Source organism: Xyrauchen texanus, chromosome 32, assembly GCF_025860055.1.
Source record: "Xyrauchen texanus isolate HMW12.3.18 chromosome 32, RBS_HiC_50CHRs, whole genome shotgun sequence".
Lineage (NCBI taxonomy): Eukaryota > Metazoa > Chordata > Actinopteri > Cypriniformes > Catostomidae > Xyrauchen > Xyrauchen texanus.
In genome coordinates this window covers 26,159,572-26,181,641 of record NC_068307.1, presented here as the reverse complement: position 1 = coordinate 26,181,641, position 22,070 = coordinate 26,159,572, and the positions used below count along the sequence as shown (strand labels likewise).

Here is a 22,070-nt window from a genome sequence, read left to right as displayed (position 1 = left end):
CACTTCTCATCTAAGTACTAGACCCAACATGACACCTTGCTGATAGAAGGCTGGAGCTGTCCAAGGTGCTAAAGCAGCCAGACAGTGGTGAGTTACCCCAATGCGGTGGATCTTGCCACCATAAATCCTATATCTTCTGAATAGACTTCAGTGGACATGCTTTCCCTAGTTTGAACTGGTACAGACACTGAAGAATGGCCTGAACGCACTCGCTCGTAAGGTGCACATGCATGCTCATTGAGTTGAGCTGAAACCCTAAAAAATTTGAATTGTTGGCTGGGGAAAGCATTGCTTTTTACCCGGTTGACATTCAGACCCAGGTTTTTCATATGGCAAAGCAATAAGTCTCTGTGCTCACTCAGTATGGCCTCTGATTGTAAATGTGTGTAAGTTTTGAGCAAGTGCAGCGAGAGCAGCCGCACCAAGCATGTTCTCTACTGAGAAAACAGTATATGTGAACACACACAGAACCACATTTGTCTACCATCCCGGCGTACCCAGTGGGGATGAGCAGCGTGTGAGCATGCATGCCGTGAACAGAAGGCTTGTTTCTTTTTGTGAAACAGGCTTGTGATGACATTCTTGAACACAACACAACAAAAAACACATTTGTCTATCATCCCGGCATACTCAGCGCGTGATGTGCATCTCGAGCAGTGAGCCCATTTCAGATTCTTGTGATAACATTCTTTAATCGAACACAAGACAAAGAAACTGTTTGGGCCACGTTTCTTTGCATTCTTTCTAGAGGGGCCGCGCTCAAATCACCATTGCCAATCAGAAGATTGGCATTATTGTACAAGGGTTTCAACTAGGTCGTCGAGGAAAGAATTTCACATAATGCTCATAGCAATGTCGAGTCTACTGAATCAAAGTGGAACCTGAAATGGATAGAATGATTACTGAAAATGTTTAAGCTTTATACTTTTGAATACATTGACTTACTTATTTGCACAATTTTAAGCTTGCTTAAGTTATTGACGTTTGGTGGGAGCCCCATTTTGAAAATCCACAAGGGTCAGCCCTGATTAAATTTCTGCGCCACTAATGACTGTTAACGGAATTGCAAAAATAAACATTTGTTTTCAAAACGCTTTCTGAATATGCCCCCATCTGCTGTTGATCAAAGAAACAGATAGTCCTGACCCAAACTAGCACCATTGGTCGAGTAAGTGTTATTGTGTCCGTAGGGATGGGTCACTCAAAATAAACAGAGCAATTTTGTATAGCAGCACAGAGACAATTAGTTTACAATTAACGAGAGAACGAACCAACAAATGACATACAGTTGTCTCCGCATTTTAAGCTGGGATAAGAGGAAGTATTTTAACACAGAAAAAGTTACACACGTCAGCTTTAAATATCTCATCTTTCATCTTTTATCATTTTATCACAATTATCATTGTGAGTGAAATTGAGTGATTTTTTTTCTTCATTCAAATAAATAAATAAAAGTCACTGGCAACTTTTATAAGAAACTTCAAATGTATAGTCTGACAATGGCTTTAACTTGACAGCAAATACTTAAAACAAAACAGATTTTTAAGGCTGCTCTTTCTTGCAATACAAAGTGCTGTAATTGATGTGAAAAAGAAAATACTAATAATAATTAATGTGAAAAAACACACAAAACCTCATATGATACTGTAAAGGGATCAATGGAAAGGAGGAGGCGAGAACCGGCTTGACAATATAAATAATAGTTTTAATGATAAACTTAAAAGACAAACACACACATGACGGACATGTCCGTAAATGATCTCTCTTTCCCGCACGATCCTCTGCAGTCGACCTTTATCCCTCTCGGGAGGCTTGATTAGCCTAATACGGGACCGGGTGTGTAGGATCACGACCCGGCCCCGTCCACTGCCCTGCCACAGATACAAGTCTATGGTGTCATGGAAAATCACCATTTCATGTGCTACTGTGAATAATAATTTCAAGCTGTATCCTAACATGCAAGTTAATAATTTCTCAACCAGTTTGTGCAAATTTAAACAAAAACACCCAAGGATTTTGATAGAATGATCAAATAATAATCATAAAATAACAACTAGCTCTCTAAAATATTTAAAATATTTACTGTCACAGCCATGGACAATAATGAACACTTTTTAATTGTGTGATGTATGATAATCATTGGAGTATTCTTAAAAATTGTATGCCCTATTTATTTTATGTATAGCCAGCAACAAGCTATCTATTGCTTAAGATATGGTTCACTTGTAAAACAATAATGACCCATGTCTTTTTTCGACACTGAGCCTGACAGCATTAAGACCACCCAGCATGCTCAGCACGGTCCACATGTAACCTAATGGGGCACTGAGCTACAGAAAACACCGGATACAAAACACTAAAGGCACAAAATAACAGCAAGAGAACCAAATAATAAAATAACGTTTTTTGCACCATTTTGACATATTGGGAAAATTGTATTGTGGCTATACAGGAATACAGTTCCCACTTACTGCAATTAGTCAAGACAAGGGGTCAGATTCACTAAAATGTTCTTAAAGAATAAACCAGAGAGCAGCACTTACAAGCATGTCTGAAGTGTTTGTAGTGGAAGCATAGATGCATTTCAATGTCCAGCCTTATTTATTTGAACCGGAGTCCTACAATCAAACAGTGAGCTGGTGGAGGCTTAAGGTAGCTACCCAGTACCGCCACTAATGCCCTAGGGGGGCACCATCTCACCCCAGGGGGGCACCATAAACGTCACCAGCTGCCACTCGCACGTTATATGTTATTCAAGGATTGACACAAAGTAATCGACAGAATGTCCCATTGCTTAAGTTTTTGCTTGAATGCCCCATGTTGCACGTGCATCTAACTATTAACACTTATTTTAATTTATATTAATTTATTATTATAATTTTTTGTGTAAAGTGTGTGAGATGAATTCACAAAATGAACAGTCATAGAAGAATTAACTTGCTGGTAACCATTTGACTAAATTTTATGTGACATGGAGGAAAATAAAAGAAATACAATATTTAGTTTACAAGAGCTGTCGTTTCTAATTAAGGAAATTACTGCAAGGAAAACAGTTCAACTGGAAGCTTGATAATTGTATTATGTTAAATTTTAAAACATTTAAAACAACCCAGTAAATTAATTTAATATTTTACCTTTTAGGATTTAAGACAACTGTGAGATGTCCTAACTTTAAGATGTTATTTACATTGTTTTTTAAAACAATTAATTCAAGAATTTGTAAGAAGAACAAGAACAATCGTAAGAAAGTTATGATTTCTTAAGATATATATTAAGAAGAAAATGGTAGTTAAGAAAAACATGTTTGCTTAGAATATTTCCTGAATCCGGCCCCAGATTCCCTAAGTCATTTACCATATTCAAAAACAGCCCCCATTTTTATAATGGAGAGCCAAACACCAAATCCAAATGTTGGGGAGTAACTACAAGTAACGTCTAGGTTACGTATGTAACCTTCGTTCCCTGATGGAGGGAACGAGACGTTGTGTCAGAGAAGCGACACTAGGGGTCTCTCTTGAGTGCCGATATCCACCTCTGATCTATGAAAAAAGGCCAATGAGAAGTTGGCAGCCGGTGTTTGCATGTCCCACCCCGGACATACGGGAATTTAAGCGGCGCAAATACAGGAGTTCATTCAGGATTTTTCTGAGGAGCCGGAAATGGTCTGGCCACAACAGTGGCTCGGCTCAGCGACGTGGCGGGGAAGACACAATGTCTCGTTCCCTCCATCGGGGAACAGAGGTTACATACGTAACCTAGACGTTCCCCTTCTGTCGCTCTCTCCACGTTGTGTCAGAGAAGCGACACTAGGGGTCCACTTATAAAAGTGCCACACACAGGGGGAGTCCGAGCAGGAGGCCTTACCTGTGGAGCACCTATTCCAGTACAGGGTAGCTTTTGGGTACCCGTAGTGGCTTGGGTCGGCGAGTTCCTCCGCTGAACTACGGACCCAAAAGGGCTAGGGAGGTTTCAACCAGCGACCCGAAGATGAGGTACCCTGGGAACGGAGGCGCACTATTTTACCTCGGCTGAGGGAAAGGGCGCTAGGCACAAGCGATTCACCCGGCCAGAATATCAGAGTGTTACCGAGTTCTACGGGCTCGGACCTGAGAAAACACGGGACGATACTGACTCAACATGGAGATTGTAAAACCTCGAGAAATTGTTAGGTGTTGCCCACCCTGCTGCTCTGCAGATGTCTGCTAGGGAGATGCCCCTGGCCAGTGCCCATGAGGACGCAACACCCCTAGTGGAGTGAGCTCGGACCCGCAAGGGGGGGGGCACGGCCTGGGTGTGATAAGCCAATGAAATGGTGTCAACAAACCAGTGGGCAAGCCTCTGTTTGGAGACATTGTTCCCATTCCGCTGTCCCCCGAAGCAGACAAAGAGCTGCTCAGAGCATCTAGTGCTCTGCGTGCAGTCTAGATAGATACGCAAAGCACGTACTGGACACAGCAACGAAAGGGTTGGGTCTGCCTCCTCCCAGGGCAGCGCTTGCAGGTTCACTACCTGATCTCTGAAGGGTGTGGTAGGAACCTTGGGCACATAGCCCGGTCGCGGTCTTAGGATCACGTATGTGTCTGCCGGACCGAACTCCAGGCAAGTGTCGCTAACAGAGAACGCTTGCAGGTCCCCGACCCTCTTGATGGAGGCGAGCGCGATCAGCAGGGCGGTCTTGAGAGAGAGGGCCCTGAGTCCAGCTGAATCTAGTGGCTCGAAGGGGGGTCTCTGGAGGCCCGTGAGGACGATTGAGAGATCCCAGGAGGGGAATAGGTTAGGCCAGGAGGGAGTTAGCCTCCGGGCACCTTTGAGGAACCTGACAATTAAGTCGTGCTTACCAAGAGACTTGCCATCTGTGCTGTGTGCCAACGCATCTGCCCCGAGGGGAGCCTCAGGTCTACCTGGGCCTTGCCGAACCGGTCCCAGATCAGCTGGACCGACTGGGGGTGGAGCCTCCACTCTCTGCCAGGCAAGATTTGTCTTGACAGCGCGTCCGCTATCACATTGAGGTTGCCGGGGATGTGAGTGGCGCACAGTGACTTGAGTCGCTGCTGACTCCAAAGGAGGAGATGACGGGCGAGCTGTGACATGTGGAGGGAGCATACTCCGCCTTGGCGATTTATGTAGGCTACTACTGTGGTGCTGTCTGTCCTGACTAGGACGTGTTTGTCTCGAATTAACGGGAGAAACTTCCTCAGGGCAAGGAAAACAGCCAGCAGCTCTAGGCAGTTGATGTGCCAACGCAGCGGGGCCCGGTTCCAACGGCCTGCGGCTCCGTGCCCGTTGCACACAGTGGCCCAACCCAATTTGGAGGCGTCGGTTGTGACCAGAACACGTCGGGACACCTGCTGCAAGGGTACCCCTGCCCGTAGAAACCAGAGGTCTGTCCAGGGTTTGAGGGTTTTGCAGCAGGCGGTGGTAATTTTCACACTGTGCATGCCGCAGCGCCATGCTCGTCTCGGGACTCGAGTCTGGAGCCAGTGCTGAAGTGGTCTCATATGCATCAACCCCAGCGGCGTGGCCACCGCGGAAGATGCCATATGCCCCAGGAGCTGTTGGAATCGTTTTAGAGGGAACACGGTACCTGGCTTGAGGGAAGCGAGGCATTTCAGCACTGACTGAGCACGCTCGTTGGAGAGACGTGCTGTCATTGAGACTGAGTCTAACTCCAAACCGAGAAAAGAGATGCTCTGGACTGGGGTGAGCTTGCTCTTTTCCCAGCTGACCTGAAGCCCCAAACGGCTGATGTGCCTGAGCACCTGGTCTCTGTGCGCGCATAGTAACTCTCGCGAGGGGGCCAGGATGAGCCAGTTGTCGAGGTAATTGAGTATGCGTATGCCGGCTTCTCGGAGCGGGGCAAGAGCTGCCTCTGCGACTTTCGTGAAGACGCGAGGGGACAGAGACAGGCCGAAGGGGAGGGCTTTGTACTGATACGCCTGGCCGTCGAACGCGAACCGTAGAAAGGGTCGATGTCGAGGGCGAATCAAGACGTGGAAGAACGCGTCCTTCAGGTCTACTGCTGCGAACCAATCTAGATGCCGGACGCCAGATAGAATTTGTTTCTGGGTGAGCATTTTGAACGGGAGTTTGGACAGGGTCCGATTGAAAACTCGCAGGTCCAAGATCGGTCGTAAGCCGCCGCCTTTCTTGGGTATAACGAAGTAAGGGCTGTAGAAACCCTTCCTCGTTTCGGTTGGAGGGACAGGCTCTATCGCGTCCTTGATTAAAAGGGAGGCGATTTCTTCGCGCAGGGACTGGGCATGTTCGCCGTGTACTGCGGAAAAATGAACGCCCACGAAGGGGGCGGAGGCCTGGCAAACTGAATTGCGTAACCGAGTCGAATGGTCCGGTGCAGCCAGCGTGACGGGCTGGGCAGTGAAAGCCACACCTCTAAGCTCCGTGCTAGGGGCACCAAGGGGACGAGTATTTTGGACGTACCCGGCGGGGCTTCGCAGCGGTGCGGAACAGGTAATGCGGCGTCAGGAGGCAGTGTAGCGGCCCGAGGCTCTGGTGCTGAGAATAGACTGAAAGCACTTTCCTTGCTCCGCGCACCCGGCAGGGGGCGGGTTCGTGACTGAGGAGGAGGACTGATGTTGGTGTGCTCTGGACTCGTCTGAACCGGCCGGCCAGGGAACAATCGTGGGGCTGGAGGTGGGGATGCTGCGTTCAGGAAGCCGGGACTGTTGTGGCCTGAAAGCAGAGTTTTTTTCATTTGCGGGCCATGTGACCCAGAAACAAAGGAAATAGCTCTTTTATTGAGAATTTTATTGAGCAAATTAAAAAACACAAAATTCTCCTCCCGGCCCTCGACCGGGGGACAGAGCGGTCTTACCACCTCTGGAGCTAACGTCTTGGACTCTGGGTGGGCTGTCTCAGGAGTGCCTGGGAGCCTTCCGGGTCCTCGAGGTTGTCCATGAGACAGGGGGCGTGCGCTTCCCACGGTTGGCTCAACGCTGGGGCTGAGAGCTGGGCCCGGGTTGAGGCGGAGCTGAAGGTTTCCTGGCCACGGGAGGACGCCCTCGACGAGCAGACGGGGCATGAGCCGTAGCGGCAGGTTTCTTCACCATGGAGAACTGCTGGGCAAAGTCCTCGACGGTGTCGCCGAAGAGGCCAAACTGGGAGACAGGAGCGTTGAGGAAGCGAGTCTTGTCTGCTTCACGCATCTCGACCATGTTCAGCCATTGTTGACACTCCTGGACCACGAGCGTGGTCATCGCCTGCCCGAGCGCCTGCGCTGTGACCTTCGTCGCTCTCAGGGCGAGGTCGGTCGCTGAGCGCAGTTCCTGCAGCGTGTCGGGATCAGGACCACCCCCGTGCATGTTTCTTAGTGCCTTGGCTTAATGGACCTGCAGGAGAGCCATGGCATGCAGGATGGAAGCGGCGCGTCCGGTGGCACTGTAGGCCTTTGCGGTCAGCAAGGATGTTGCTTTACAGGTCTGGGAAGGGAGTACAGGGCGGCCCCGCCAGGTGGTAGGGCTTCAGCGTCAGATACCACGCCCTCCGATGCCATGGCGAGCTCATCGGCTTCGATGTCAGGAGGGTAGGCGGACTGGCTGTAAGGCGAGTCGCCGTTGCCTCGAGCATGGACGGGAGTCAACGAGCGTGCCGGGGTGCGGGTGGTCTGAGGGGGTGTACCCGGCGGAGCTGCACCCGCTGCCATCCCCAAATCGCCTCCATCGCCAACCGCATTGTCCTCAATCCCGTGGGAAGGAGCGACGCGGGGGGCGGCTGGAGTGGCTTGCTTACGGTTGTAAGCGAGCCGCGACCGCAACGTTGTCATGGTCATATTCTCGCAGTGAGAACATGAACCATCCACAAACGCAGCCTCGGTGTGATCGCTACCCAGACACACGAGACACCGCCTGTGGCTGTCTGAAGCGGAGAGCACTCTACCGCATCCAGGAACAACACAGGGGCGGAAAGGCATCTTTATAAAGACACGTCCTTAAAAGGCCGTTCAATGCCGCTGTGTTTTGCTCTTTTAGAGGAAATTACTCTTTTAAATAAAATCACTCTTTTATGGAAAAAACTTGTTAGAGTTTTTTAATCTGCACTGTCGAAGCGCCCAGGGGCAGGAATGCACAGCCGTGCAAACAGGAGAAAGCCGCTGTTGTGTGCCGTAGAATCCAACAGCATGCAGCAGAGGAATGTCAGGAACTCGGTGTGTAACACGCAGCAACTGCAGACACGACCATCGGCTCTGAAGAAATTTTCTGAATGAACTCCCGTATTTGCGCCGCTTAAATACCCGTATGTCCGGGGGCGGGACATGCAAATACCGGCTGCCAACTTCTCATTGGCCTTTTTTCATAGATCAGAGGTGGATATTGGTGCTCAAGAGAGACCCCTAGTGTCGCTTATCTGACACAATGTGGAGAGAGCAACAGAAGGGGTACTATGCTACTAACTGCTCTGGATTTTTCAGTAGCGTTAAAATAGCTCAGCTGTTTTGAAAACAGTGTAACTTTTTCAGTAACAAGCTATTTATTCCTATGAAAAAGTAGCGTCAGTGTGCCAGTTTCATTGACGTCATCGGCTTGTCTCTCACTCCATGATTGCTCATATTACTGCTACACTAACAGCTGAGAAATAAGAGTTAAAATAACAACTATAACATTACTGCCAATTAACAGCTGAGAATTGCAAATAATCACACATGTTTAGTGCCGGTCCTCCTTATACGCAAACTACGCAAGTCATGTAGGGCCCCCGATCCACCAGGCTGTCAACGATGTTTAAAGTAGCCCAGGTAGTAATACATAACGAAGAAGTAGATAGACATGTCTATGATTTTAAAGCGAAGGTACCATCCTTCAGGAGCAGAAAAATGCGTTTAAATTCACCAGGAATGTGAAACAAGAGAGCATGAAGGTATGTACTATTTATCATATTTAATCTTTACAATAATAATAATTACAATGTCACATCAAAAGTAATTTCTTAATTTGCATCAGGAGTACAGATTAAAGCATGAAAAATCAAAACGTGACATATTTGTTTTAGAATGTAATAGAGAAGCGCATACAAGTTCAATCATGCAAGCTCTGCTGAATGTCATGTCAATGCTTCAATTAACGATATCCATTAAAAGTTTTAGTCCAAACCTTGCACAATTAGAGAAATATTGATGAATTCTCTTATGTTTACTTAAGATTGAGGAAAAAACAATATATATATATATTTCATGTTTTCCAGCAAATTATGCATTCAGCTATAAAATTCTCTCAAATGTGTGTTATAATTTTAAAGAAATCTAGGTGATGCTAAGGTGTTTTTTTCAGCAAACATTTAGCAATCAATAAAACATATATTGAATTTATTTAATTGTTCATTTGTAATTTGTATATGTTTCTATCTGCCTTTCAACCTGTTTTCATGAACTCTTGTTCATTGTTTTATAATATTTTATCTGTTTTAGTTTGTATAATTTACATACAGTATAATATTATATATAATACTCATAGTTTACAAAAAGTCCAAATAAAATGCAAAAACATTGTCTTCAATGTAAACTTAGCTGATATCATTCCTTAACACTGTGCTTGGCCATTTTAAATGAAGAATCAATCAAATCTGCCCTCAAGCATAAATCTGAAGTTCATCAGTTATACCAGCAGCACCACTATAAAGACCACAGTAATGTAGGGCCCTACAAACACTAGGACCGGCACTGCACACACTCAGGGTGCCTACATGATACCCGAGTTTCTGAGTTGGGAGAAGACGTGAACATTCAACATGAACGAGGATAGTATGATTTCTATAGTGAAGTATTCTTGCGAACTGGCAAACGTATAAGGAGCCAGAACAGTGTCTTAATCCCACAAAATGCACAGGGAGGACCCCTACTCAGACATAGATTTTTAGGAAATAGTATAAATTTGACCAAAATTTCATTATATTCAGCAAGCTGACTAACATATATTATGGTGTCAAAATAAGAATTTCCCAAGAAATATGCAAGAAATGTTGTTTAATATAGTTAGATGAAGAAAGTGTCACACAGCAGGACACTGACGACAATGCTTAAAATTTCAGTTACTCACATAACTATGTGTAAATCTTTCTTTGAAAAAATAAATGAAAACAATTTGGCCAGAATATGTACATATATAAATTTACAAATATATGTAAAATAAATAAATAAATAAACATACCTCTTTAAGTGTAGATATTTCACTCTATGTGAGTTTGTTGTGTCTTTATATCTACAGTGTTTTAATTTCTTCCCCAGATTATTCTTGAGAATAAGTGAAAAGACCAATACATTGACAAGCACTGTTTCTGCTATCCTTTAAACAAAGTAAGCCTCAAAGACTCAAATAGCTACAAAGTAATATTTTTGGTGACTTATTGTCTGTATGTTTATCAGGCATAAGAATTATTCAGCATGCGGTGCTTCAGCTCATAGAAATGCATTGCGGAATGAATAAATTATGCAAATGGTTATGTACTGCTCATAGCAGTGTTTGCTGATTTTATTTATGCTACTGTTATTGTACTTGTTGTAACTTACGGTTATTTCTCATTTAGTGATTATTCAGAGCTCATCTTATCCTTAATATGTTGTTTTTGGTTGTCACAATTATTGTGATTTGTATGTCAAATAATGAGGTCCACACGAGGTACAGAGTTGATGTGCTCATACAGATATGTACTCCGATAAGTAATTAAAAAATAAAAGCCATTGAATAGGCTTGTATTGCAGAGTTTATAAAATGTTTGCTTGTTATGAGGTCCGCACGGGCATGTTGGAGCCCAGGGTGGCCGCCTATATCGCCTATAGGACGGGTCAGTACTTGCATAGAAGCAGGCCTGCCCAAATTACCCAGCAGCCCACCGGAAAAATGTCCGGTGCTCCCGATGGCCTGTCCACCCCTGGCTGTTAATGTATACTAACTCTGATCACAGATTTGCAGCAACTAGGACTTAACGTGGTAACTAGGACTTGATCTACTAAAGGCAAGAATTTCAGAATAAGACAGAATAAAACTAAGTTTATCAATTTATTAGTCAGGTAAATATATATCATGCCAATTACATAATTTTCAATTCAGAAATAATCAATTCAAAATATTCAATGCTCAAAGATGAATCTTAAGAGTAACAGATGCAGACCTGACTTTTCCGCTGAACAATTTGCTAAGTTATCTTAAATACCCAGACCTCAGTTAACATCAAAACCAAATGGTAAACAAAAGGAATTTGGGAATGAATTGATTCAGGGCTGCCCCTTATCTGTAGGGGCACGTCCCCCAGCAGCAGACAGAATTTCCCTAAAAACGCGAAACTGTGTCAGCAGATATTCTACTGCTGTGGGGATGAGACCAAGTATCAATACCAGACATTTTGAATGATATCAAAAATGAATATTTAGTTCCCCTTCTGTCACTCACTCGACGTTGTGTTGATTGTAGTGACAGAAGGGGCTTCTTTCGGGAGCCTCGGATACCTCTGAATATGAAAAAGGCCAATGCCAAATTGTCGAACAGAATATGCATGTTCCACCATAAAAGGTATAAAAGTCGGGGATTGTGCATCTGTTCAGTCAGATTCTTTCTTCGAAGCCAAGTGGTTATGTGTTCAGTGAGCTGAAGATCTCACCACTGTTCCACTCACCTCTAAAGAGAGCTTTGCTGTTGGATCTAAGGCTCATTGCCAGCTGTTTTCTCCCTCCTCTGCACGCCAGTGCAGTCCACCCCCCTGGGCGCTTCGACAGCTTCTTAAAATAGCAACAACTCCTCTTAAAGAGTATATTTTTTAAACTAAGAGTTAACGCACTGGCGTCGAACATCTTTTTAAAGATGAATCTTTGTAAAGATGCCATTCCGCCTTTGCTTTGTTACTGGATGCGGCAGATATCTCTCCGCTTCTGACGGTCATATGCACTGCCTTGTGTCTCAGGGTCGCAATCACACTGAGGCAGCATTTGTGGATGACTCTTGTACTCATTGCGAGAACGTGACCATGGCATCGTTGCGGTCGCGGCTTTCCTTTCACAAGGGAAATGCCACTCCAGCCACCCCCTGCGTTGCTCCTTCTTCCCACGGGATTGAGGACGACCCGGCTGGCGATGGAGGTGATTTGGGGGGTTCCGCTGGCGCGGTTTCGCTGGGTAAATTCCCAAGAACCACAAGCACCCCAGCAAGCTTGATTGCTTCCATCTGGGCTCAACGTGAAACCGGCTTGCCTCATGACCAGTCTGATGTCTCCGTTGGCGCCATGGAGCAGGATGATGATGTCGCCACTGCATCGGAGAGCTTCGCGGTGTCTGACGCGGAGGACTCAGCTGGGCTGCCGCCTTCAGGTTTACCCTGGAACCCTCCGTTCTTGCCCTGTGGAGGTTTCTCCCGCTGATCCAAGGCAAGCACGTCTTGATCCATTCAGACAGCACCACAACGGTAGCGTACATAAATCGCCATGACGGCGTGCGCTCTTGTCATATGTCACAACTCACCCACCATCTCCTCCTCTGGAGTCAGCACCAACTAAGTTTGCTGCACGCCACTCATATCCCGACAGATGACAAGCTGTGTTGCGACAGGCTCCGCTCAATGGAGAGGGGAGGCTCCACCCCCAGGTGGTTCAGCTGATCTGTGACCGTTATGGCAAAGGACAGGTAGACCTGTTCGCTTCCCAAGAGAACTCCCATTGCCCGCTCTGGGCTGCGCAAGTACGCATTTCCCCCAGTGAGCCTACTTGCACAGGTGCTGTGCAAGGTCAGGGAGGACGAGGAACAAGTCACTCTAGTGGCCCCTTACTGGCCTACCCAGACTTGGTTCTCGGATCTTACTTTCTTCTCGATAGCAGTGGTGGTGGCATAGTGGGCTAAAGGACTGAACTGTTAAGCAGAAGGTTGTTGGTTCGATCCCCACAGCCACATTGTGTCCTTGAGCAAGGCACTTAACTCCAAGTTGCTCCGGGGGGATTTTCCCTGTAATAAGTGCTCTGTAAGTCTCTTTGGATAAAAGTGTCTGCCAAATGCGTAAATGTAAATGTAGCACCTCCCTGGCAAATCCCCCTGAGGAAAGACCTTCTTTCTCAGGGAAGGGGCACCCTCTGGCATCCGTGCCTTGACCTCTGGAACCTCCACGTCTGGCCCCTGGACGGGATTCAGAAGATCTAAGTGGTCTACCACCAGCTGTCGCAGACACGGTCAACCAAGCCAGTGCTCCTCTACCAGACAGCTTTACCTGATTCCCATGCTCAATGGCACGCTACAGCTTGCTGCACCAGAATCAGCAGATCACGTAACACAGTTCAGTGTAGGTGGCGCTATTGAATAGGGACCCCTTGTGTCACCACAATAAAGGGGAATGTCTAGGTTACTAGTGTAACCCCCATTCCCTGATGGAGGGAATGAGACTTTGTGTCCCCCTTGCCACAACATTCTACCAAGCCACTGTAAAAGTCAAACCTTCTTCTCTGCTCCTCAGTGCAGAACCTGACTGAACGATCCCCACCATTTATACCCGGGGCGGGACATGCAAATTCTGTTCGCCAATTTAGCATTGGCCTTTTTCATATTCAGAGGTATCCGAGGATCCCAAAAGAAGCCCCTTGTGTAACTACAATCGACACAACGTCTCGTTCCCTCCATCAGGGAATGGGGTTTACACTAGTGTAAATATATGCTGTGTAAATACAATACATTATTTTATTCATACAAGCATAAGGTAGGCATGAGGTGATTTTTAGCTGACAAGGGACAGGATGGGGGTTGAAAGGAGAGGGGGAGAAGGGAACAGATGTGGAGGGACAACAATGAGGCAATTTAAATTCAGTTTAGTGTGATGCTTGAGATAGAGATGCTAACTTTCTAAGAGAATCCTTATGTCGATTTTCTCTGAAGACCTTTGTTTTCTCACGAGGCAATACTCAGAGCCTAGACTACTTTACACTGCCTTATAACAGCAATATCACACTGCAATATCAAAGCAATATCAGACAGCAATCTCACATTGCTCACAGCTGTGCTGATATACACTATTGCTTGTGTGATATAGAATTAGCTTCCCCAACACTGTCCAATACAAGCAAATACAGTATTACCTCAAAATCTGAAACGAAACACAGCAAATACTTTTGGTCGCAAAACTACAGCCTGTAAGACAAAGAACACTGAGTTCCAGCTCCATGGATGTCTACCTATTAGTCTTTTAGTATGCCTCATTTCCCAAGATCTCCTCTGCAAACCTGTCAGAGGGGCTAATTTCACTCTGTGGAGAGCCTATTATTTGTAATGATCAAAATGCAGACAGCTGGGTACATTTCCAAGAACATCTTGTCAGCCAAAGTACAGGCATTACATTCTGCTGTATTTGTTCTGCTAATTGTGTCACTATCAGTATCTGACAAATGAACAGAATGATCCCCTCGCTTCAAAACAGACGAGCAGCTCTGAGTTTTTTATCACAGAGTAAAACTATTAAACTTTTGCACACTTACCCAGTGACAAATGCTTCTGAGCGTTTACATGGAGGATAATGGGGAAATATCTGGTCTGAGGCAGACTTTTGGTAGATTTAGATCTAGATGGTAAACAATATGCTAAAAATAATCTGCCTAGCACTACTGCATGCCTTGTTGATAGAGATACTGCTGTCAGCCCACCCACATTGGCTTGGTGTATCTCCAGTTATTAGATTTGATTTCTAAACGTCAAACAGAAGCTGTTTATCACTGTCCATATGTCAAAAAAAAATTATAAAAAAATCAAACATTGAGTATCTGTTAGCTGTAAATTATGTAAATTATGAATCATAAAAACATGCTATATCCATTGTATCTCACATAGTAAGACCATACCTCAACATATTAATATAATTCCTTTAATACGTATTTTTGGTTAGTTTTCACCTTTATATGGTTCAAATTCTTTACTAATTGTAGCTGTCAAGACTAATGTTTTTAATGCAAAAGTCTAATTGGGACATTTGACTAAAATATATTGATCAGCTAATGAGTCAGAAACTATCTTCAATTAGGACCTTCGACAAAATGTCCATTGCACATTTTAAAAATTAAATTTGTCAATTAATTCATACAATTTTTATGACTGATGGAATCTTCTATAGTAGCTACCAGCAACAGTGTTAGCATCTGTCATTAACAAACAACCTAAAAATTTAAAAGCCATCAAAACATTTGACAGCAGAAGAAAATATTGGAAATCAAAAAAATGTATATCTTTAAATTCTTCTGAGCATGTGGAGAGTTTGTAATTGTGTCCTGTTACATCTCCATTATTTAAAAAAAAAAAAAAAATCTTGCTAATGAAGATGGTTTCATTGGGAGATTGTATTTCATGTTAACCCTCACTGTGCTATCAATCCAGGAATTTGGGAACCCAGCAGCTGTTGTTTCTGGGATTAACACTCAGAATTCCTGTTTGGCAACATGTGGTCCATATAGAGGTCACAGAAAAACCTATTGATTTATCTCTAATCTGTTGATCTTTAAACAAGCGTTTTGCTGTACTGATTTAGAAATATTTAGAGATAAAATTGATCCAATGAAATGCCCATTGCTAATGTGTAACCCGCACAAGAAGAGACAGTCACAATGTAAGTCAAACTGCGTTTTATTGCAGGCAGGCAAAAGTACAATCAAGGGGCAAATCCAGTGAAGAGTAGTCAAGGGGAGCGAGAGGTCGAAGCCGGGAATCGGAGAGAGTAAAGGGGCAAATCCGGGAGAGTAGTAGAGGGAGCGAGGGTCAAAGCCGGGGTAAACAGGATCAGCGAGACGGGACTAGAGGGAGCAAAAGACAGGGGAACAAGGGGAGCTGGCAAGCTAAGAGGTGAACGAGAGGAGGTCAAAACTAGACGAGACTAGCGGGAGCAAAGACACGGGAAACTAAATACAATAACCAACAACCGTGAGACGAAAGGGTAGTGATATATATAGGGGCGAGTGCAGGTGTAAACCATGACATGTGATGAGACGAGTGCAGGTGAAACTAATGTGCAGGAGTGCAGATGACGCGAGTGCAGGTGGTCATAATGTTCTGGGGGATTGGAAACGCGTGAGAAACTCGAGGAAGGGAGATTGCCTACGAGCATGTGAGCCAGTAGGAGCAAAGTGGGCGTGAGGGCTCGAGCGAGCAAAAAGAGCTGAAAAGCTCGAGGGGCGGAGCGAGGGAGTGAGGTCGAGGAGTGTGCATGTGTGTGCTAGACGCTGCGGGGAGGAGCAGAGGAGCCGGGTTCGTGACAGTACTCCCCTCTAAAACGGACGGCTCCTGACGGCCAGCCGGTTGCGAGGAAGTGGTGCTGGACGATCCCAACAAACAAAAAACCCTGAACAGACAACCCACAAAACACACAAACAAAATTGAGGGCAGTCCAAGGGGCACAGAGGGAAATGAGACAGTCCATGGGGTCAATGGGCAGTTTCAAGGCAAGGTCAGGGGAACATAGCGGACAGGCGGGTGGTCGGGAGATCTAGGGGGCAGCCATAGGGCAGAGACTGGGTCAGGGGGTCTGGAAGGCTGACTGGAGGACAGGGACTGGGTCCGGGGTCTGGAAGGTGACCACCGGACAGGAATAGGGTCCGGAGGCCAGGGAAGAGGCCACAGGACAGGGAGAGGGTCAGGAAGTCCGGGCTGAGCCGTGGAAAGGCGGTGCCGCCAGAGGCTGCACTGTAGGCGGCTCTGGAGGTGGGGTTCTGGACGGCTCTGGAGGTGGAGCTGAAGGAGGCTTTAGGGCTAAGGCCTGAAAGGCTCTGGAGGTGGAGCCGACGGAGGCTTTAGGGGGAAGGCCTGGAAGGCTCAGGAGGTGGAGCCAATGGAGGTGGCGCCGTGGGAGGTCCCCGAGGCGACTGACCTGGCAGGCTCTGTAGTCTCGGGGGTAGAGCCGTGGGAGGCCCGAGAGGCGGAGCCATAGAAAGCTCTGGAGTCTTTGGGAGCAGAGCCGTGAGGGGCTCGGGAGGTGGAGCCGTGGGAGGCTCGGGAGGCGGAGCCAGTAGGGAGGCTCGGAGAGGCGGAGCCCTAGGAAGCTCTGGAGTCTCTGGGAGTAGAGCCGTGAGAGGCTCGGGGAAAAGGTCGTGGAAGACTCGAGAGGCTCTAGAGGTGGGGCCCTGGAAGACTCGGAGAGACGAAGCCCTGAGAGGCTTGGAAGGGGGTGGAGCCCTGAAAGACTCGGAGAGGAGAAGCCCTGAGAGGCTTGAGGGGAGGAGGAGCCCTGAGAGACTCGGAGAGGGGAAGCCCTGAGAGGCTTGAGAGGGGAGGAGCCCTGAGAGACTCGGGAGAGGCGAAGCCGTGAGAGGCTTGAGGGGTGGAGCCATGAAAGACTCGAGGGACGGAGCCCTGAGAGGCTCGAGGGGAGGAGGAGCCCTGAGAGACTCGAGAGGCGAAGCCGTGAGAGGCTTAAGGGGTGGAGCCATGAAAGACTTGAGGGACGGAGCCCTGAGAGGCTCGAGGGGTGGAGCCATGAAAGACTCGAGAGGGGAAGCCCTGAGAGGCTTGAGGGGGGCAGGAGCCCTGAGAGACTCGAGAGGAGAAGCCCTGAGAGGCTCGAGAGGAGGAGCCCTGGGAGGCTTGGGAGGAGGAGCCTTGGAAGGCTCAAGAAGAGGAGCCCTGGGAGGCTTGGGAGGAGGAGCCTTGAAAGACTCGGCAGGAGAAGCCATGAGAGGCGGCACTCTGGGAGGCTCGAGAGACTTGAAAGGCAGAACCCTGGGGGGCTTGGGAGGTAGAGCTCTGGGAGGCTCGAGAGGAGGAGCCTTAGGTGGCTCGAGAGGAAGAGCCCTGGGAGGCTTGAGAGGAGCCCTGGGAGGCTTGGAAGGAGGAGCCTTGGGAGACTCGAGAGGCGGAGGCCGCGAGGGCTCTGAGGGGCGAGCAGAGGCTGGCAGAGCCGTGGAACACTCTGGGGGCGGAGCAGAACCCGGCAGAGCCGTGGAAGACTCTGAGGGCGGAGCAGAGGTCGGTAGAGCTGTGGAAGACTCTGAGGGAACCTCTGCGGTCTTGAGCACAAGACGAGACTGGGGAGAAGGGGCCCTCTTCCTTCTCTTGCATCCTTGGCCAACAGGGGACGTGGCCATGGGGACGGTCGAGGCTACAGGCGCTGGCTCGCCGACCATGGCGGGCATGGGCGCTGGCTCTCTGGCCGTGGCAGGCATGGGCGTTGACTCGCTGGCCGTGCCAGGCTTCGAGACTGGGGCCATGACAGGCTTCGGGACTGGGGCCATGTCAGGCTTCGGGGCTAGGGCCGTGTCAGGCTTCGGGGCTAGGGCCGTGTCAGGCTTCGGGACTGGGGCCGTGACAGGCCTCGGGACTGGGGCCGTGTAAGGCTTCGGGGCTAGGGCCGTGTAAGGCTTCGGGGCTAGGGCCGTGACAGGCCTCGGGACTAGGGCCGTGACAGGCTTCGGGACTGGGGCCGTGACAGGCTTCGGGACTGGGGCCGTGACAGGCCTCGGGACTGGGGCCGTGACAGGCCTCGGGACTGGGGCCGTGTAAGGCCTCGGGGCTAGGGCCGTGTCAGGCTTCGGGGCTAGGGCCGTGTCAGGCTTCGGGGCTAGGGCCGTGTCAGGCTTCGAGATGGGGGCCGTGGTAGGCTTCGAGAAGGGGGCCGTGGTAGGCTTCGAGATGGGGGCCGTGGTAGGCTTCAAGACGGGGCCGTGGTAGGCTTCAAGACGGGGGCCATGGTAGGCTTCAAGATGGGGGCCGTGGTATGGAACGCTGGTTCAGTTTCTGCCTCCCCCACAGTAAATGAGGAGCCAGCGTACAGTAGGGCGAGGTCAATAAACTAAGCCAGGTTGAGAGAGCAGCGACCACCAGGCATGAATGATGAGGCTGGCTCATTCAGTCCATATTGAAAAATGTCTTTTAGAGCCACCTCATCAAAATTCACCTGGTTAGCCAGGGCACAAAAGTCAACCACATAAGCCTCCAAGGGTTGACTCCCCTGACGCAAACCCAAGAGTTGGGCTGCTGGGTCCATAATGTTAAGGGCACGGTTTAAAGTTCTACAACCGCTGCCCTGCATAAACAACCCTTGGCAAGCGCCCGAAGAGCCATCAAAACTCTCAGGGGGTTGAAGGCTTACGGCGCTCAGAAATGCACTGGAGGCATAAACGGGCTCAGGGGCAGACACAGGTGAAACAGGGTGACATAAATCAGACCAAGAACATACCTGCTGCCCCTGGGCATGAGCCTTCGGTCCTGCCTCCAAACTGTAGCTCCTCGCGCCGAATGTGACGTGCACCTCCGCTCTAGTGAGCTGCGCGAATCCTCAGCGCGGGGCATTGTGACTGTCTTCGGTAAAGGTTGGTTATTCTGTAACCCGCACAAGAAGAGACAGTCACAATGTAAGTCAAACTGCGTACAATCAAGGGGCAAATCCAGTGAAGAGTAGTCAAGGGGAGCGAAGGGTCGAAGCCGGGGAATCGGAGAGAGTAAAGGGGGCAAATCCAGGAGAGTAGTAGAGGGGAGCGAGGGTCAAAGCCGGGGTAAACAGGATCAGCGAGACGGGACTAGAGGGAGCAAAAGACAGGGGAACAAGGGGAGCTGGCAAGCTAAGAGGTGAACGAGAGGAGGTCAAAACTAGACGAGACTAGTGGGGGCAAAGACACGGGAAACTAAATACAATAACCAACAACCGTGAGACGAAAGGGTAGTGATATATATAGGGGCGAGTGCAGGTGTAAACCATGACAGGTGATGAGACGAGTGCAGGTGAAACTAATGTGCAGGAGTGCAGATGACGCCGAGTGCAGGTGGTCATAATGTTCTGGGGGATTGGAAGCAGCGTGAGAAACTTCGAGGAAGGGAGATTGCCTACGAGCATGTGAGCAAGTAGGAGCAAAGTGGGCGTGAGGGCTCGAGCGAGCAAAAAGAGCGTGAAAAGCTCGAGGGGGCGGAGCGAGGGAGTGAGGTCGAGGGAGTGTGCGTGTGTGTGCTAGACGATGCGGGGAGAAGCAGAGGAGCGGGGTTCGTAACATAATGAGAGAAAAAGGAGTCAGGGCTCAAACTCTTCAAAGTTGCTGAATTGCATGTTTTCTCAAATACAATACTTAATGGACATAATAAACATTTGTATTCTTTTGTAATAAATAAATATATTATTTATTTCCATACAGTGTTCTATTACTCTTTATGTATTAAAAATACAGCAGTTCACCTGGTAATTTTTTTTTTTTTTTAAATTGTAGATTAATCACTGCAAATTAGTATTTATTAATCCATTATTGTCTTATTATTTCATTGTAGTGACATGAAAGAAACAGTTAGTTTTACCTATTTATGTAACATAATAATGTCACTTTCCCCAGTAATATTTCTTAAGTTTTTAATATTAATATACTAGGGTTACGCAGTTTACCGGTACTTATGAAGCATCGAGATACCAAGCATTTTTTGCTAATTTCATACCATATTACAGTATGCTGTCATAAACAAAATAATATGAGATGTGACAGTTTTGTGATGAAATCAATGACATTTTGAAAATAAAATAAAAAACTCTGAATATGGCCACGTGTAATCATTAAACATTAGAAGGATGTAATTTAATTAAATTATATATAGTCACATGCGCTGCATGCTTCCGAATGAACAAGAGGTGCGACTCTGCTCTGTCATATGATTCCCACACACATATATACACACACACACACACACACACACACACACACACACACTTACACAAATGCAACTCACACTGTTGGTGCTTACTTTACAGAGATTTCAGCTCGGGAGTTGTGACAGGAGTCCGAACACGATGTGTTTTGAAAATGTGTGATAATGTCCATTTGTTTTATTAGGCACATTTTTTGTTATACGATGTAGAAAGGGACTCTTGATCTAGCGTTTAATGCTATGTAGCATTATGTCCTATCCGACTTGTATTCGTTGTCTTGACACATTCCACTGGTGAAAAGATTCAGAGCTCAGGGAGAAAAAAAACAGTTGCTAAGCAACCATACTGCCCCAGCACAGTGAATGATGCTCGTGGCACAGCTCAAAAAGATTTTTACAGGGACTGTTTTCAACAGCATTACAGCACAATAGAAGGTACATTAATCCAATAATTATGTATACAATTATATATATGTGTTTGGACCAAACAATACATCATTTAGCTCACTGTACAGGTGCTGGTGTTTACTTTTTGAGATATTAGGGTAAAATGGTGGAGAGATCAAATACATTCAGCTGAAATCATATTTATAGATTTAAACAGTGCATACAATATATAATTTTCTACATCCATTTCATTGTCAATTTGTTCAACTATTTGTGTCATTGCCCTTAACAGTACAGTATATTGTAAAGATGAAACATGTTCACTCACTGTTAATAAATCACATCTGTCATTACAGTTACAGTTTTCTTGTATATTAACTAAGAAATGCCCATACAAAGCTTTACCATTCTGTCATCATGTACTTACCCTTATGTTGTTCCAAACCCTTTCTTTCTTCAATGGAACAATCTTCTATGTTAGCCTCAGTGACAATTTACTTTCACTGTATGGAAAAAAAAATGCAATGAAAATGAAGAATGACATAGGCTAACATCTCTTTTTTGTGTTCCACAAAAGAAAAGAAAGTCATAGTAATTTTAGTACAACACAAGGGAATAACAATTTTTGGGAGAATTATCCCCCAGTGTGGGATGTTGGTGTGCTGGCATTCCCACTAGCTTATCCAGCAAGACTTTATCAGCATAAAGACCATGTCGGCTGATCAAGCTACGTAGACCAGAACAAACCAGCATAAACCAGCATGGAAATTCATGTTGGTCTCAGCAGGTCTTTTAAGAAGGGTTTTTAACTATTAAAGGGATAATTCACCCAAAAATGAAAAATCTCTCATTTACCCTCACGCCATCCCAGATGTGTATGACTTTCGTTCTTCTGCTGAACACAAACAAAGATTTGTAGAAGAATATTTGAGCTCTGTAGGTCCTCACAATGCATGTGAATTGGTACCAACAATTTTTAAACTATAAAAAGCACATAAAGGCAGCATAAAATTAATCCATACTCCAGTGGTTAAATCCATATCTTCAGAAGTGATATGAAAGGTGTTGGTGAAAAACAGATCAATATGTAGGTACTTATTTACTATAAATTCTC

At 46.8% G+C, this 22,070-nt stretch overlaps 1 protein-coding gene across 8 annotated transcripts in view; it reads right to left on the bottom strand.

Moving 5' to 3' along the window:
* Positions 1–22,070, bottom strand: part of LOC127625692 (plasma membrane calcium-transporting ATPase 2) — a 401,637-nt gene that overhangs the window by 307,677 nt on the left and 71,890 nt on the right. For 6 of the 8 annotated variants that reach the window (XM_052101030.1, XM_052101033.1, XM_052101034.1 and 3 more), the window contains exon 2: positions 21,384–21,459. The exons of the other annotated variants lie outside the window; for them this stretch is intronic. The gene's annotated coding sequence lies outside the window, so the exon portion shown is untranslated. The remainder of the gene's footprint in view (positions 1–21,383; positions 21,460–22,070) is intronic. 8 annotated transcript variants of the gene reach the window in all.